The 15,683-nt window shown below is 41.4% G+C and overlaps 1 pseudogene; it reads right to left on the minus strand.

Annotated features, from left to right (window-relative positions):
• Positions 1 to 1,161: 1,161 nt before the first annotated feature.
• On the minus strand, positions 1,162 to 1,270 carry LOC132829953 (5S ribosomal RNA; annotated as a pseudogene).
• Positions 1,271 to 15,683: the final 14,413 nt, after the last annotated feature.

Consider the following 15,683-nt stretch of genomic DNA (forward strand, 5'->3'; position numbering starts at 1 on the left):
GTCATCCCCCCCACAAGTATCCAAAACGGTATACTTGTTCTTGAGGGGAATGACCGCAGGGGGTCCCTGCACTGGCTTCCTCCTCCCACTCCCCCTCACTGTCACCCATCTATCTTGAACTTTCGGAGTAACTACTTCCCTAAAGCTCTGATCTATGACCCTCTCTGCCTCCCGAATGATCCGCAGTTCATCCAAATCCAGCTCCAGTTCCCTAACACGGGCTTGGAGGAGCTGGAGATGGGTGCACTTCTTGCAAGTGTACTCAGCAGGGACGCTAATGGCTTCCCTCACCTCATACATGTTGCAAGAGGAACATTGCACTGCCTTCACTGCCATCCCTCTAAAAAGCTAGCTTTCTTTAAAAAAAACTAAATGTAAAGCAACCAAACAAGCAAAACGCAGCACTTACCTGCTTGCCGCAACGGGTCTTATTATTTAGGTTAGAGGAGGAGGGCGGGTGGGAGGCTCTTCTGCCGAAGTGCCTCGGGTTACTCGCCTGCGCGTTTAAATAGAGAAAAAACCCTACCCAGGTAACCTAGCAACACAAGCCTCCGGGTCTACCCGGCGATTTTTTAAAAAAAAACCTTCTTAAATTTTAGTTTAAAAAAGTTAAAAAAAAGTTAAGTACTGGAACTTACAACTTAAATTTTTAGTTTTTAAAACAAAATAAGAAAAACTAAGAACTGGAACTCACCCTGGACTTCGAACCGGACAAACAGCCGTCACGTGACTTGTTTTATAAGGAGCAGTAGAAAACTCATTTGAAGGATATGGGATGAATCTGATTAAAAATTACAGAATACTGAGAGGCCTAATCAGAGTGGACATGGAGAAGATACTCCCACCTATAGGAGAGACTCGGACTCAAAAGGCACAGCTTCAGAGTGAAGAAATTTAAAATTAAGATGAGGAGGAATTCTTCAGCAAGTGGGTGGTTAATCTGTGGTACCCATTGCTGCGGGAGGGGGTGTGAAAGCCAAGACATTGAGTGCATTTAATTGTTTTTTATTATCCCCAGCACCCATGGTGTGTGTGTGCAGCTGTGAGACACAGTGAGAGACAAGGTGTACAAATCTTTATTCAATTTCCACCACCAGGAAAAGTAGGAAAACACCAGAGTGGCCTGTGACAAGCAGTGCCCTTCATATCAAAGAGCAATAAAGCCTACTGCACCTGGTATTCCCAGGCGGTCTCCCATCCAAGTACTAACCAGGCCTGAGTCTGCTTAGTTTCCGAGATCAGGCGTTTTCAGACTAGTATGGCCGTAGGCACCAGCCCTTGAGTGCATTTAAGACAGAGATAGAAAGGTTCTTGATTGGTAAGGGAGTTAAGGGTTATGTGGGGAAGGCGGGAGAATGGGGCTCAGAAACATATCAGCCATGATCAAATGGTTGAGCAGGCTCAATGGCGCGAATGGTCTAATTCAGCTCCTATGTCTTATAGTCTCATTGAGTACTTAGCAGCAATTCTCTCCAATTAAATATTGTGACGACTGAAAGCCGCTGTCTTTGGCCCCTGCAAATTCTGCCATGGAGTCCATCTCTCATCTTGGTAACTGTCTGAGACTGAAACAAACTAGTTCATAAACATCAAGGCTGCCGTTTAGTTCCGACATGGAAACAGAACATTTCCCAGCTCGGCAAACGTGACCCAGGAGTAAGGGCCCTGGAAGTTGGGTTTTTCATTCTTTGGGAATTGGGCCAGCAAACCTGGGAATGAAAGCAGATGCTGCCTAAAGCAAAGGCAATCTGGGCAGAAGTCTTGCCAGAGGCTTCCCGCACTGTTTGAACATTTAAAAGAGTGTAATAAAACAAAGCAACCCTCTAGGCCTCAACCCCATCCCCAATACACTCCCCCGCATCATCCCCAATAAACCTTCATATACCTCATGCCAACCTAAGCCCCTCCTCCCACACCACCATTCCCCGATAACTGCAATGCCAATCCATGAAGCACCCACCCCGATTGTTTTTTCCAGCCCTATTGCAACATAGTGCTATCTCATGTTAATCCATGCAGTCCCATCCATATCCCTGGGCATTCCACCATGGACACACCTCAGGATACATTCTGAGATTAAATAATGTCAATCCATAAATGTCTATTGCCAATTTCCTTTTAAAATAAGTCACTCATTAGAAAAAAAATCATTACATCTAATGTCTTTCAGGTTCATAATTCCTTATAACCACATACATTTATTTCAACTGTATAATCCTTAAATGGAAGAAGCATTCGAATTCATAGTCCCTTTTCAAAAATTCTATAATCTCTTTGATCTGTCAATCAAACTACAACGTGGTAAGCGACTGTGATAATCAAAGCTTATGAATTCCGTCATGTAACTCTACCCAGGAATAGTAACACTCAGGGTTATGTCTACAGAAAGAATGAAATAGTAAGCAATGGCTTTTTAAACAAAATACTCCAAACATATCTTTCAAATATTTAAATTCATGCCATAACACATTTGACAATTCCTTTCGATACATCCTTTTGACAGTTGCTTTTCACAGATAGGTAATGAACCAGGCCAGGTGTTAGACTTGGAGGTAGGTGAGCACTTCGGGGACAGTGACCACAACTCGGTGACTTTTACTTTAGTGATGGAGAGGGATAAGTGTGCACTGCAGGGCAAGAGTTATAGCTGGGGTCAGGGAAATTATGATGCAGTGAGGCATGACTTAGGATGTGTGGATTGGAAAAACAGGCTTCAAGAGAAGAATACTAATGATATGTGGAGATTGTTCAAGGAACAGCTACTGAGTGTCCTTGATAAGTATGTACCAGTCAGGCATGGAGTTAAGGGTCTTGTGAAGGAGCCGTGGTTTAATAAGGAATTGGAATCCCTTGTGAAAGGGAAGAAGGCGGCATATGTAAAGATGAGGCGTGAAGGTTCAGTTGGGGCGATTGAGAGTTATAAGGTAGCCAGGAAGGATCTAAAGAGAGAGCTAAGAGCAGCGAGAAGGGGACATGAAAAGTCCTTAGCTGGTAGGATTAGGGAAAATCCAAAGGCTTTCTATAGGTATGTCAGGAATAAAAGGATGACTAGGGTAGGTATCGGTCCAGTCAAGGATAGTAGTGGGAAGTTGTGCGTGGAGGCGGAGGAGATTGGAGAGACACTAAATCAATACTTTTCGTCAGTATTCACTCAGGAACAGGACACTGTTGCTGGTGTGAATATTGAGTCACAAGTGATTAGAATGGATGGCATTGAAGTATGTAGGGAACAGGTCCGGGGAATACTGGAAAGGATGAAAATAGATAAGTCCCCTGGGCCTGATGGCATTTATCCTAGGATCCTCTGGGAAGCTAGGGAGGAGATAGCAGAGCCATTGGCCTGGATTTTTATGTTGTCATTGTCAACGGGAATAGTACCAGAAGACTGGAGGATGGCGAATGTGGTCCCCTTGTTCAAGAAGGGGAGTAGGGATAGCCCGAGTAACTATAGGCCAGTGAGTCTGACTTCTGTGGTGGGCAAAGTCTTAGAGAGAATTGTAAGGGATAAGATTTATGAACATCTGGATAGGAATAACGTGATCAAGGATAGTCAGCATGGTTTTGTGAAGGGCAGGTCGTGCCTCACAAACCTTATTGAGTTCTTTGAGCAGGTGACTAAGGAGGTGGACGAGGGTAAAGCAGTAGATGTTGTGTATATGGATTTTAGTAAGGCGTTCGATAAGGTACCCCATGGTAGGCTAATGCAAAAACTACGGAGGTATGGCATTGAGGGTGCATTAGAGGTTTGGATTAGGAATTGGCTGGCTGGAAGGAGACAGAGGGTAGTAGTTGATGGTATAGGTTCATCTTGGAGTGCAGTTACTAGCGGTGTACCTCAAGGATCTGTTTTGGGACCATTGCTTTTTGTTATCTTTATAAATGATCTAGAGGAGGGGCTTGAAAGTTGGGTGAGTAAGTTTGCGGATGACACAAAAGTCGGTGGAGTTGTGGATAGTGAGGAAGGATGTGGCAGGTTACAGCGGGATATGGACAAGTTGCAAAGCTGGGCAAAAAGGTGGCAAATGGAATTCAATGTAGCTAAGTGTGAAGTCATTCACTTTGGTAGGAGTAACAAGAAGATGGATTACTGGGCTAATGTTAGGCTACTTGGTAGTGTGGATGAGCAGAGGGATCTTGGTGTCCATGTACACAGATCTCTGAAAGTTGCCACCCAGGTAAATAGTGCTGTGAGGAAGGCATATGGTGTACCGGGCTTTATTGGTAGAGAAATGGAGTTCCAGAGTCCTGAGGTCATGTTGCAGTTGTATAAGACTCTGGTGCGGCCTCATCTGGAGTATTGTGTGCAGTTTTGGTCGCCATACTATAGGAAGGATGTGGAGGCATTGGAACGAGTGCAGAGAAGGTTTACCAGGATGTTGCCTGGTATGGTAGGAAAATCGTATGAGGAAAGACTGAGGCACTTGGGGCTGTTCTCATTGGAGAAAAGAAGGTTTAGGGGAGATTTGATAGAGGTGTACAAGATGATTAGGGGTTTAGATAGGGTAGACACTGAGAACCTTTTACCGCTAATGGAGTCAGCTGTTACAATGGGACACAGCTTTAAATTAAGGGGTGGAAGGTATAGGACAGATGTTAGGGGTAGATTCTTTACACAGCGGGTTGTGAGTTCATGGAATGCCCTGCCAGTAGCAGTGGTGAACTCTCCCTCTTTATGGTCATTTAAGCGGGCATTGGATAGGCATTTGGAAGTTATTGGGCTAGTGTAGGTTAGGTAGGATTCGGTCGGCGCAACATTGAGGGCCGAAGGGCCTGTACTGCGCTGTATGTTTCTATGTTCTATGTTCTATATCAATATCATATGGAGACAAAGTAATAATCTGTGTGGAATTTCTGAAACTTCTAAAACACTCGCCAACCTTCAAAATTTTCATTATTTTCGCAAAAAGAAGCCATGAAATGAATGTTTAAAATATATGTTTACTCATCAACATATTAAGTTTTTTTCAGGAATTGCAAATAAACAGTGAACACCATTGCATTTTCCCCTGCATTCCTTCACATCCTGTCCTACCCCTGCCATTGTCCATTCATAGAAATACAGTCAGTATCCAAAATCAGCAGCAATTCCTGCAGAGATTTCTGAGGCACTCGCACATCTCATGACTGTGATGGATTACATGATTGTGTTACTACACAAAAGTTTTGAACTTGGTAATTTGTCATAAAAAATTAACTCCACTCTCTAAGTCTCATTTTTCATGCCTCTGAATGTGTCAGATAGTGCTGTGCTGTGTGTCAAAAATAATGAAATCATCAATTACAAAATGATCCAAAACGACATGTGAAAGAGATTCAATGATAAATGACTACAGCTGATCCAATTTTGACTTATAATTAGCCTTGTCCTTCATTTCTCAGGAAATCACATCTGAGCCATGTAGATCACCTTAATAAATCCTTTACCCCCTGCTGATGATTTAAACAACTGCCCAGGACAAATGGAGTTGTTTTGTTCTCTGGGCTGTTCAGTTAACGTAACAGAAAGTCATTTTGAAATGTATAATAATGGACGCCACATTTATCATTCACAAAGCTTTAAATTTGCATGAGTGTTTTTGTAATTCAAAAGGTAATATTCCTTCTTTGATATGTGCATGTTGCCAAACGTTTCTTCCCCATGTTAGTCTGTCATGATGATTATGGCAAATCAGGCAATGGCCATACTAAATTTTACAAAATGAACACGTGTTTATGAAACATGGGAAAATGCCATCTGCTTTATATTGTCCACCAGAATAGATCTCCTGTATAGTCTACACTAAGTCCCTCATGCTGCACGAACACTGCACACACAGAGAGCTGTACATCTGTTTCAGTTTTCCATTGTCTCCCCTGTTACAACTTAAACACATCTCCTCTGATTAAACTGGAAGCATCATTCATCGTTCTTATACCAATGGTCCATCGTACTTTCAGGGGTACAGACCTGTGAAGGCTCACAAAATAATGGGTGTGATCAGGGGAGTCCTCACAAAAACCCTGCTCTATACTTTAATCAGTAAATTGTGCATTTGATGATGTAATCAGATTTCAGTTCTGGGATGTTAATCAGAACCCAGCCTGCATTTTGTGGACATTTGTCTATGCCCTAATAGGTACATTTTCAAGGAGCAGGTGGAGCCTGAGGTATCAATAGCAATAGTTTAATCATTTCCCCCGCCTCACCACCTGAAACTTGTTATATTAAAGTTTGAACATTTTTTGCTCGTATAATGACCTACTGTGGCAAGCGATGCTAAAAATGTAACTAAGATATTAGAATAAAATTGATTTTATGACTTTTTGCGTCTGAGTTTAGGGTAGAAACCACTTCTGATCATTTATATTCTCTTCCAATGTCAATTAACTTTCAGTCTGAGTGATGGCTTTGGTTTCTCTGAACTTTCCCCTATCCCAGACAACCCATAAACAATGTGTTCAAGCAAATTAATGTGTGAAAGATTAGAATTAGAATTAAAATCCCTACAGTGTGGAAACAGGCTATTTAGCCTAACAATCCACACTGATCATCCAAACATTATTCCATCAGACCCATTCCCTTACATTTTCCCTGCCTAATGTACCTAACTTACACATCCCTGAACACTACAGGCAATTTAGCATGGCCAATTCACTTGACCGGCACATCTTTGAACTGTGGGAGGAAACCGGAGCACCCGGAGGAAACCCACACAGACACGGAGAGAATGTGCAAACTCCACACAGTCAGTCGCCCGAGGGTGGAATTGAACCTGGGACCCTGGCGCTGTGAGGCAGCAGTGCTGACCACTGAGCTACCATGGAGGAGAAGGACAATGGAAAGAAGGCAATGGAAAGCGAATAAACATCAAATGAAGATGAAGATAACCAGCATTCTCACTAAAAAGAATCATGATTCACTGGAAATGTTGTGAGTGACTTTGCTTAGCTGTCATGCCATTGGCTCCTTTCACATTATAACCAAGGACATTGTTAGATCTGTAAGATCGACTGCAAGTGATATATCTCCCATACTATAATCAAGAGAGCTGAAGTATTAATTTATTTTGGATTCATCTGAAAGAACTAGCCTTTAAGGGTATTGAGTTCCATAAACAAAATGTTAGCAACTGATGATGCTGGAAATCTAAATCTGAAACAGGGAACAGCAGAAACTTAATAGTGAACTCAACATTCATGAAAGGTACATGCAGGTGTTGAGAAAACACAAGGAATATTTGTGTACTGTATTGCTGAACACTCTTGTTACAAGCCAGAAGGGAAATGGGTACTTACCTGTTCCACCTCCAGGAAGTTAAAAATCACATGACATCAGGTTATAGTTCAACAGGCTTATTTGGAAGCTGTTGGACTATAACCTGGTGTTGTGTGATTTTTAACTTTGCCCAGCCCATTCCAATACCAGCTGCTCCAAATCATCTCCAGGAATGTATTGCTGCCCTAAACAGCTGCAGGCTTTTAAATCATCTGCTCCAGAAATGTATTCTGAACCTATAGAGAAGCTGCCCTTTTGGCCGGTCATAAAGCAATTAAGGGGGCTGACACAAACATTCCAGTGTGGTCAATGAGATAATACAGAGGAATGCCAAATTCCTGCCCCCATCAGATACTGCAACATAATGAACTGCATGGAAGATTGGCTGACTCTTTTATGACTCTCTTTGAATCAAGAGCCTGCTGTTCATTTTGAATCATTTTGTGAGATCTACTTACCTCAAAAAGTGTGAATTATTGAAATGCTAATTAGAAATTGAAGATTTCCATCTCCCTAAGGATAACACTTAATGGTATATCGCCTTGAAGGATATGGGGAGGGTCAAATATAATTTAGCACAGTCAACAAGTACAGGACCTATTAGCATCAAACACATCTAAGATACACTCTGGGTAATAGTTTACACTTTATTGGCTTAAGGGCCATTTTTCCTCAGTCCCTCACTATTTGCAGTCAATGGTATTATTTTGTTGGCGTTTACATTTGTACAGCAATGGTCTGAAATGGAATGATGTTATTCCAACTACTAAGTTAAAGTTTGGAAATTATGCTTTAAATTGGACAAAATAACATGGAATTGTTAATATATGTGGCTGTAAAGTTTTCTTTTAGTCAAGTTTAAAAGCAGGGAGGGTTTGAATAAACCATATGGCCATTGATGGGCTGCTCAGGGCATATTTCAGGAAGTTCCTCAAAAAAAAACGATATATTGATGGGGGTAAAATCCAGCTTTGTCAGCGAAATAACGTGGGTGTATCTGATCAGCTGACTTGTATGTCCCACTCTGTTTTCTTTTCGATTGAAGTCAGTGGACGGGACAAAAGTGTGCTCAGAACCAATAAGATATCACCTGTTTTTCATCGTCAATAAAATTAAATTTTGTTCTTAACAAATGATTAATTTGACTTTGATTTTGCTTTCACTGTTCAGAATGATTTTGGATTGCTGGACTAACTGACTGATGTCAAAATAGAATCTGCTGAAATTGATGTATATTTGTCCTTTATAGAATTGGGGCTCTTCAGACAGATTTGGCTGCTGCCCCCGAAGGTACTCAATGCAAAATTCTTAAGAAAATAAGTGCTTTATTAAGTTAGCCATATTTCAGTTCATAGTAATCCGGAACTTTCCTTAGGGATTAAAAAACACCCATATTTTTTAATGGAACAAATAAGAATTATTGAAATGATAAGATTGTTAATTTGATGCTAAATATAAACAAGTTGCTTGAAACATTATTGAAAGATACATTTCATAATTACTCGAGAAAAGCACCAATCTAAAAAGGTTCCCACGTAGCTTTTGGAAATTGTGCTTCCTTCTTTCCAACTTTTAAAATGCACAAAGTTAGTTGTGAAGATAAACAGATGGCCACTATGCACCTAAATAAAAGCTCAATAAGTTGCATACAAAAGACTGCTAACTAGGTTCCAGTCTTGTGGGGTTAGAGGTCAGGTTTTAAACTTAATTCTCAGTTAATTATATTTGAATTTGTTGAGAATGATTGTTAACAGTAGTAACTTTTGGAATTTGATAAGGTTCCCATGGTAGGCTCGTTCAGAAGGTTAGGAGGAATGGGATACAGGGAAATTTAGCTGTCTGGATACAGAATTAGCTGGTGGACAGAACACAGAGAGTGGTAGTGGAAGAAAAATATTCTGTTTGGATGTCAGTGGTAGTGGTGTTGCACAGGGCTCTGTCCTTGGGCCTCTACTTCTTGTAATTTTTATTAATGACTTGGACGAGGAGATTGAAGGATGGGTTAGCAAGTTTGCAGATGACACAAAGGTTGGAGGTGTCGTTGACAGTATAGAGGGCTGTTGTAGGCTGCAGCGGGACATTGACAGGATGCAGAGATGGGCTGAGAGGTGGCAGATGGAGTTCAACCTGGATAAATGTGAAGTGATGCATTTTGGAAGGTCGAACTTGAAATTTGAGTACAGAATTAAAGACAGGATTCTTGGCAGTGTGGAGGAACAATGGGATGTTGGTGTGCAGGTACATAGATCCCTTAAAACTGCCACCCAAGTGGACAGGGTTGTTAAGAAAGTATATGGTGTTTTGGCTTTCATTAACAGAGGGATTGAGTTTAAGAGCTATGAGATCTTGTTGCAGCTCTATAAAACTTTGGTTAGACCGCACTTGGAATACTGTGTCCAGTTCTGGTCACCCTATCATAGGAAAGATGTGGATGCTTTGGAGAGGGTTCAGAGGAGGTTTACCAGGATGCTGCCTGGAATGGAGGGCTTATCTTACAAAGAGAGGTTGACTGAGCTCAGATTTTTTTCATTGGAAAAAAGAAGGAAGAGAGGGGACCTAATTGAGGTATACAAGATAATGAGAGGCATAAATAGAGTTGATAGCCAGAGACTATTTCCCAGGGCAGAAATTGTTAACACGATGAGTCATAGTTTTAAGCTGTTTGGTGGAAAGTATAGAGGGGATGTCAGAGGCGGGTTCTTTACACAGAGAGTCGAGAGAGCATGGAATGCGTTGCCAACAGCAGTTGTGGAAGCAAGGTCATTGGGGATATTTAAGAGACTGCTGGACATGCATATGGTCACAGACATTTGAGGGTTCGTACATTAGGTTTATCTTACATGAGGATCAATGGTCAGCACAACATCGTGGGCTGAAGGGCCTGTTCTGTGCTGTACTGTTCTATGTTCTATGTTCTATGTTCTATGTTCTATGTTCTATGTTCTATGTTCTAACTCTGCAGGAGATTTATCACGAATAAAGATCCAGAGAGATTGTTTTCTTCTATTTATTTACAGGCTGTGGGTGTCACTGCACAGAACAGTATTTACAGTATGCTAATCCCTAATTCCCCAGAGGGCAGTTAAGAGTCAACAACATTGCTGTGGGTCTGGAGTCACATGTAGGCCAGACTGGGTAAGGATGGCAGCTTCCTTCCCTAAAGGACCTTACTGGCTCAGATTCAAGGTAGTTTTGTTGCTTGTCACCGACCTTATCATTCTTTTTAGTTGAGAGCCATAGTGGTTCCTCTTTAAGACTAATTTTAACGGAAGCTGATATATCAAATGGGCAGCAGTTATTATCATATCTTCCTTTTCCTTTTTTTTGAATTTAATGAAATGGAAATTGAGCTGGGTGTATAGTGAGTGGGCAATCGGATTTCACCTTTTACATTATCACCAAGACAGAAAATGTCTCTTCCATTACCTTTGCTGATGATAAAGTCAAAAGTCACAACACCAGGTTAAAGTCCAACAGGTTTATTTCAATCTGTAAACTAATCACATGTTGGACTATGGCCCAGTGTTGTGCGATTTTTGATCCTATCCACCCTAGCCCAACACCAGCAGCTCCCCATCATTGCTGATGATAGAAGTACTTGTGCAGGCAAGTGAATAAATAGTTGAGTATTTAGGAGAACAATTATGGGCAGCATGGTGGCACAGTGGTTAGCACTGCTGCCTCACAGCATCAGAGACCTGGGTTCAATTCCTGCCTCAGGAGACTCTCTGTGTGGAGTTTGCACATTCTCCCCGTGTCTGCGTGGGTTTCCTCCGGGTGCTCCGGTTTCCTCCCACAGTCCAATAATGTGCAGGTCAGGTGAATTGGCCATGGTAAATTGCCTGTAGTGTTAGATGTAGAGGAATGGGTTTGGGTCGGTTGCGCTTTGGCGGGTCAGTGTGGCCTGTTTCCACACTGTAAGTAATCTAATTGTCTGTTTCAGACAGCTGGCAGGCAATACTGATAAATGTATTTGGTTTTTTTGTAATTTCATGCATGTGTATGCTATGCCTGGGTCATACTTAAATGGTACTGAATGAACTGTAGGTCATTGTTCATGAAACGCTGAAGATCCATTACCATTGTCACAGAACAAGGTCTGTTTCCGTGCTGTGTGACTCTATGACCAATAAGTAGACAAATTGAATCAATAGATAGGACAGCGAAACACAACTCCAGAAATGTAATGTTTACCCATTGTAACATACTCAATCGCCTTATATTGAATACGGCAAGCATTATAGTTCACTCATGAGTTGGGGGATAGCGAAGCTTTTAAGAAAGACTGCAGCAGTACCTTTATTGATCAGGTTTTGCAGGACAGCCTCAGGAGACTGAACGGGCACCGCATAACAATCAACAGACAGGAGGGTTCCCTCCCAGTTGGGGAACACTTCAGTGGTCCAGGACATTTGACCTCGGACCTTCGGGTGACCATCCTCCAAGGTGGACTTCGGGACAGGCAGCAGAGGAAAGTGGCCGAGCAGAGGCTGATAGCTAAGTTCGGTACCCATAGGGAGGGCCTCAACCAGGACCTTGGGTTCATGTCACACTACAGATGATCACCATTGTACTACACACACACACACACACACACACTCCTATACACACAGACACACATATACACAGACACTCACACACACCCTTACAGACACACTCACTCCCACACTAACACATGCATCCTCTCAGAGACTTAGACCACTCTGCACTCATGCACACACATACATACTCTCTCACAGACATGCACAACCCCCACCCCAGACATGCACACACACTCCCACACTCCCACATGCATCCCCTCACAGACTTAAGACACTCTACACTCACTACACACATACAAACACTCTCTCTCACACTCACAACCTCCAACTCAGACACACACACACACACAGACCCAAAGACCCAAATGCACACATATACATGTACGTTTGTGGGGTGAATTTGTACCTGCAGAGTTACATTGTACTTCGCTCAAAAACTGCATGAACTCATGTAAAACTCTGTTATCTCACGTTTTAGATTAGAATCAATCTAAACATCATGGCATAGACAGAGAACACAGGGGGCTAACACCTTCAACATATTGTCTAGCTAACACCAATTGTTACAGTTAACCTGAGAATGCAACTTTTAAAAATAGTTTTGTGAATTACACATGAAAGAAATGAAACTATCATGGTATTTGAACAGATGAAAGACTCAACAAATAATCAAGCTATTTTCCAATATATAATTTCAGTTACATCATGCTGTAAACTTTTGTTATAAATTCTGTGCCTTACAATTGTGTACTTCACAACCACCTGATGAAGGAGCAGCGCTCCGAAAGCTAGTGCTTTCAATTAAACTGTTGGACTAACTTTGTACACCCCGGTCCGACACTGACACCTCCAAATCAGGAAACTGAAGCACTTTTTCGTCAGACAACATAAACTTTGAGGGAATATTTTCAAAGCCTTTGCAATGATGAAAACTGTGCACCTGTGTGGATGGCTACATTATTTAACTATCTTGCAGGGAAGTTTGAGGACATCCATACACAAAATGAAAAGATAAAACTAGGTTAAATGTCAGGAATTGTGTGCTTCTCACAGAACTAGTGGCTCCTGATTACCCGCATATGCAGAGAGAATGGAATCACAACAGGCTTTCAAATGCAAGCTGGGTGTGTTCCTGTGAGTGACAGATATCTTGAGTGACAGAAGATAAGTGGGGCTTGCCATTGTTAGTATATCAGTTTCCTTGATTGTCCTAAGGGGTTTGGAGAGGAATTTCTGAGAGTTTTTCTCTTAAAATGCCTTTGGATTGTTTTCTTTTTATTTACCCTGACAGGAGATCCCCGGACTCTGATGTTGGTTAATGGTACAGCCAAGCTGCATGTTGTTTGGATGGGACAGGCTGGATGTTGTCTTGACATTGTTTGCTGTTTGTTTGTACAAACCAAGACAATGTACACAGTTTGGAAACGAAACAGATGTGTGCAGCAACAGATGCATAGAATGAAGCGTTACAATTGCTCGGCTTCCAAATCTTGTGAGCAATTTGTGGTAAAGAACATAGCATTTTATCCACTAGGTGGAGTGTAAGCCAACCTATGCTTCAATCAGCTGCACCAACTGTTCTTTTGGCAGAATCAAGCCCTTGTCACTGTGTCCATTCTTTGCTTTACTGGATGATGAATTGATCCTGTACTTCAGTGACTCCGGTTTAAAAGATGCTTTTTTTCCTGCAAAGTGAAAACCAATGCACACTGCTTTTACCATCTCAGCCGACCGACCTGCAATCCTCACTTACTTCTGACTTATCACTTCTGTTATTCTGTGATATTCCTGCAACACGGAAAATAAAACTCAATTCAACCCTTCCGGATTGTTTTGGAGTCCCCAGGATAGGGGCGCTAAAAGATCATCTCTTCAAAATACATTCTTTTGAACACGTTGCAACTAGCTCTAAAAATATTGGAAAAGAAAGGGCTCTTTGATTGATAGACAAGACGATATAAACCAATGGTGAAGAATACGCACTGTAATTAACATGGACAAATAACTTAGGAGACCAAAACAACTCAGGAGGCCAACCAGAGTTGGCCAAAGTTGTCAGACCGGTTTTAAAAAAGCGTCACCGAATTTGAAACATTAACTCTGCTTTCACTCCACAGATGCTGCCAGACCTGCTGAGTTTCTCCAGCAATATCTAATTTTGTTTCAGAGTGGCAATCCTAAATCATAGCACAGAGGTCACATTTCTGATTGTTTCTGATACCAATATGGGAAGGGGACATAATGCATAACCAGTCTCCTATCAGAAATATTTAACTCCACCAAACTTGAATCTTCCATACATAATGTTCACCACGACTTGTGGAATTCAACTGGCCAATAATTGCTTAGAAATCCCAAATAAGCCAAAAACAATTTACATTTCTAGTTGGACTTCAGCCAATCTTTGCTTTTCCATTCTCCTACTGAACACGTAGATCATTTGTGAAGATAATGTTCCATCAGTAGCAATCGCTCGCTTGCATGTCTGATGAAGGGCTTATACCCAAAATGTCAACTCTTGATCTTCAGATGCTGCCTGACCTGCTGTGCTTTTCCAGCACCACACTTTTCAACTCTGCAGTTCTCACTTTCTCCCAATCACGATCGGGCATCCAGCCCAAGTAGCCATTCTCCATATGAGAGGGAGAAAACAATTAAAAGAGCTATAAACCATATCATATCCTTGTCCACTGTCTGCATGCACACACTTTCAGTGGTAATAAGTGTTCAGTATTGAGGAGTGAGAACCAAGGACGTTTGCTTCAGTAAAACTGAAAGAGACAGGCTGACTTCAATCTCCTTAACACTGCCTTTGCTGAATCAAGAGCTCAAACCAGGGATTAAACATCAACCTTATGCTATTTATTTTCAAGTGGATGAGACATAGGAGATTTCTTTAAAACGTTTGAATGGGAATATTCCAAATGGGCACGTATTTCTTGTTAGAAGTAAATGTCAGACACACATCCCCTCGTTGCTTCCAGTCCTCCCTCAAAATCTATTCACTGTACAAGGTCAAGTTAGTTATTACCATTTACCATGTCTAAGTCATGACCATTATACAATATATGTAATTCACATTTTAAAACTTTGTTTCAAAGGTATTACTTCAGGCTGTAAGTGGTGTATGTTAATAAGTTCATTTGTCACTGCCTTGTTATTAAGCAAAAGCATTATGGCATAATGAACTTGAGTGTTGATGACAGATAAGGGGATTTGTAAATTTTGTATCTTGCAAAAGTAGTAAGTGATTGCACAATGGAGTTAAGTTGCAGTTAGTGATTACAAAGCCATGAATGAAGGAAATAGATACTAAGGTGCTATAACCTGAAATACCAACCTTTGCTAAGATCAACTGAATACAAGGTGACAAACTCTCAATGTTTCTGCTTCAGTTTTCTTATCCTGCAATTCCTGACAAAGGGCTTATGCCTGAACGTTGATTCTCCTGCTCCTCAGCTGCTGCCTGACCTGCTGTGCTTTTCCAGCACCACACTTTTCAACTCATCCTGTAATGATCAATTCATTACCTCTTGCTAATAATATTACATTTTTGAATGTCTAGGCCCTTGCTGAATTCTGCCATTCACCTTCATGTTCAGTAAATAATTTAAATCCACTTGAAAAACTGCTGTGCATTGTTAAAACTTCAGTGTTGATAAAGGAAACCTACTCCATATGTTTACTGTTAGATCCATTCAGTTTGAAGATACCTCCTTCTGTCAGGTTAACGATTCTACTTTGTGCCTAAAGTTGTATTTACAGCAACCTTCCAGGTATTATTTTGACTTTCTGCAGCTGCAAATTAAAAGAGAAATGTTTTAGTTGACTGCTGCATTGAAAATCTGGTCCCAATTTAGGAATAAACTTCATCTCTGCTCTTCAGT

This window comes from Hemiscyllium ocellatum, chromosome 2 (genome assembly GCF_020745735.1).
Source record: "Hemiscyllium ocellatum isolate sHemOce1 chromosome 2, sHemOce1.pat.X.cur, whole genome shotgun sequence".
NCBI classification, from domain to species: Eukaryota; Metazoa; Chordata; class Chondrichthyes; order Orectolobiformes; family Hemiscylliidae; genus Hemiscyllium; species Hemiscyllium ocellatum.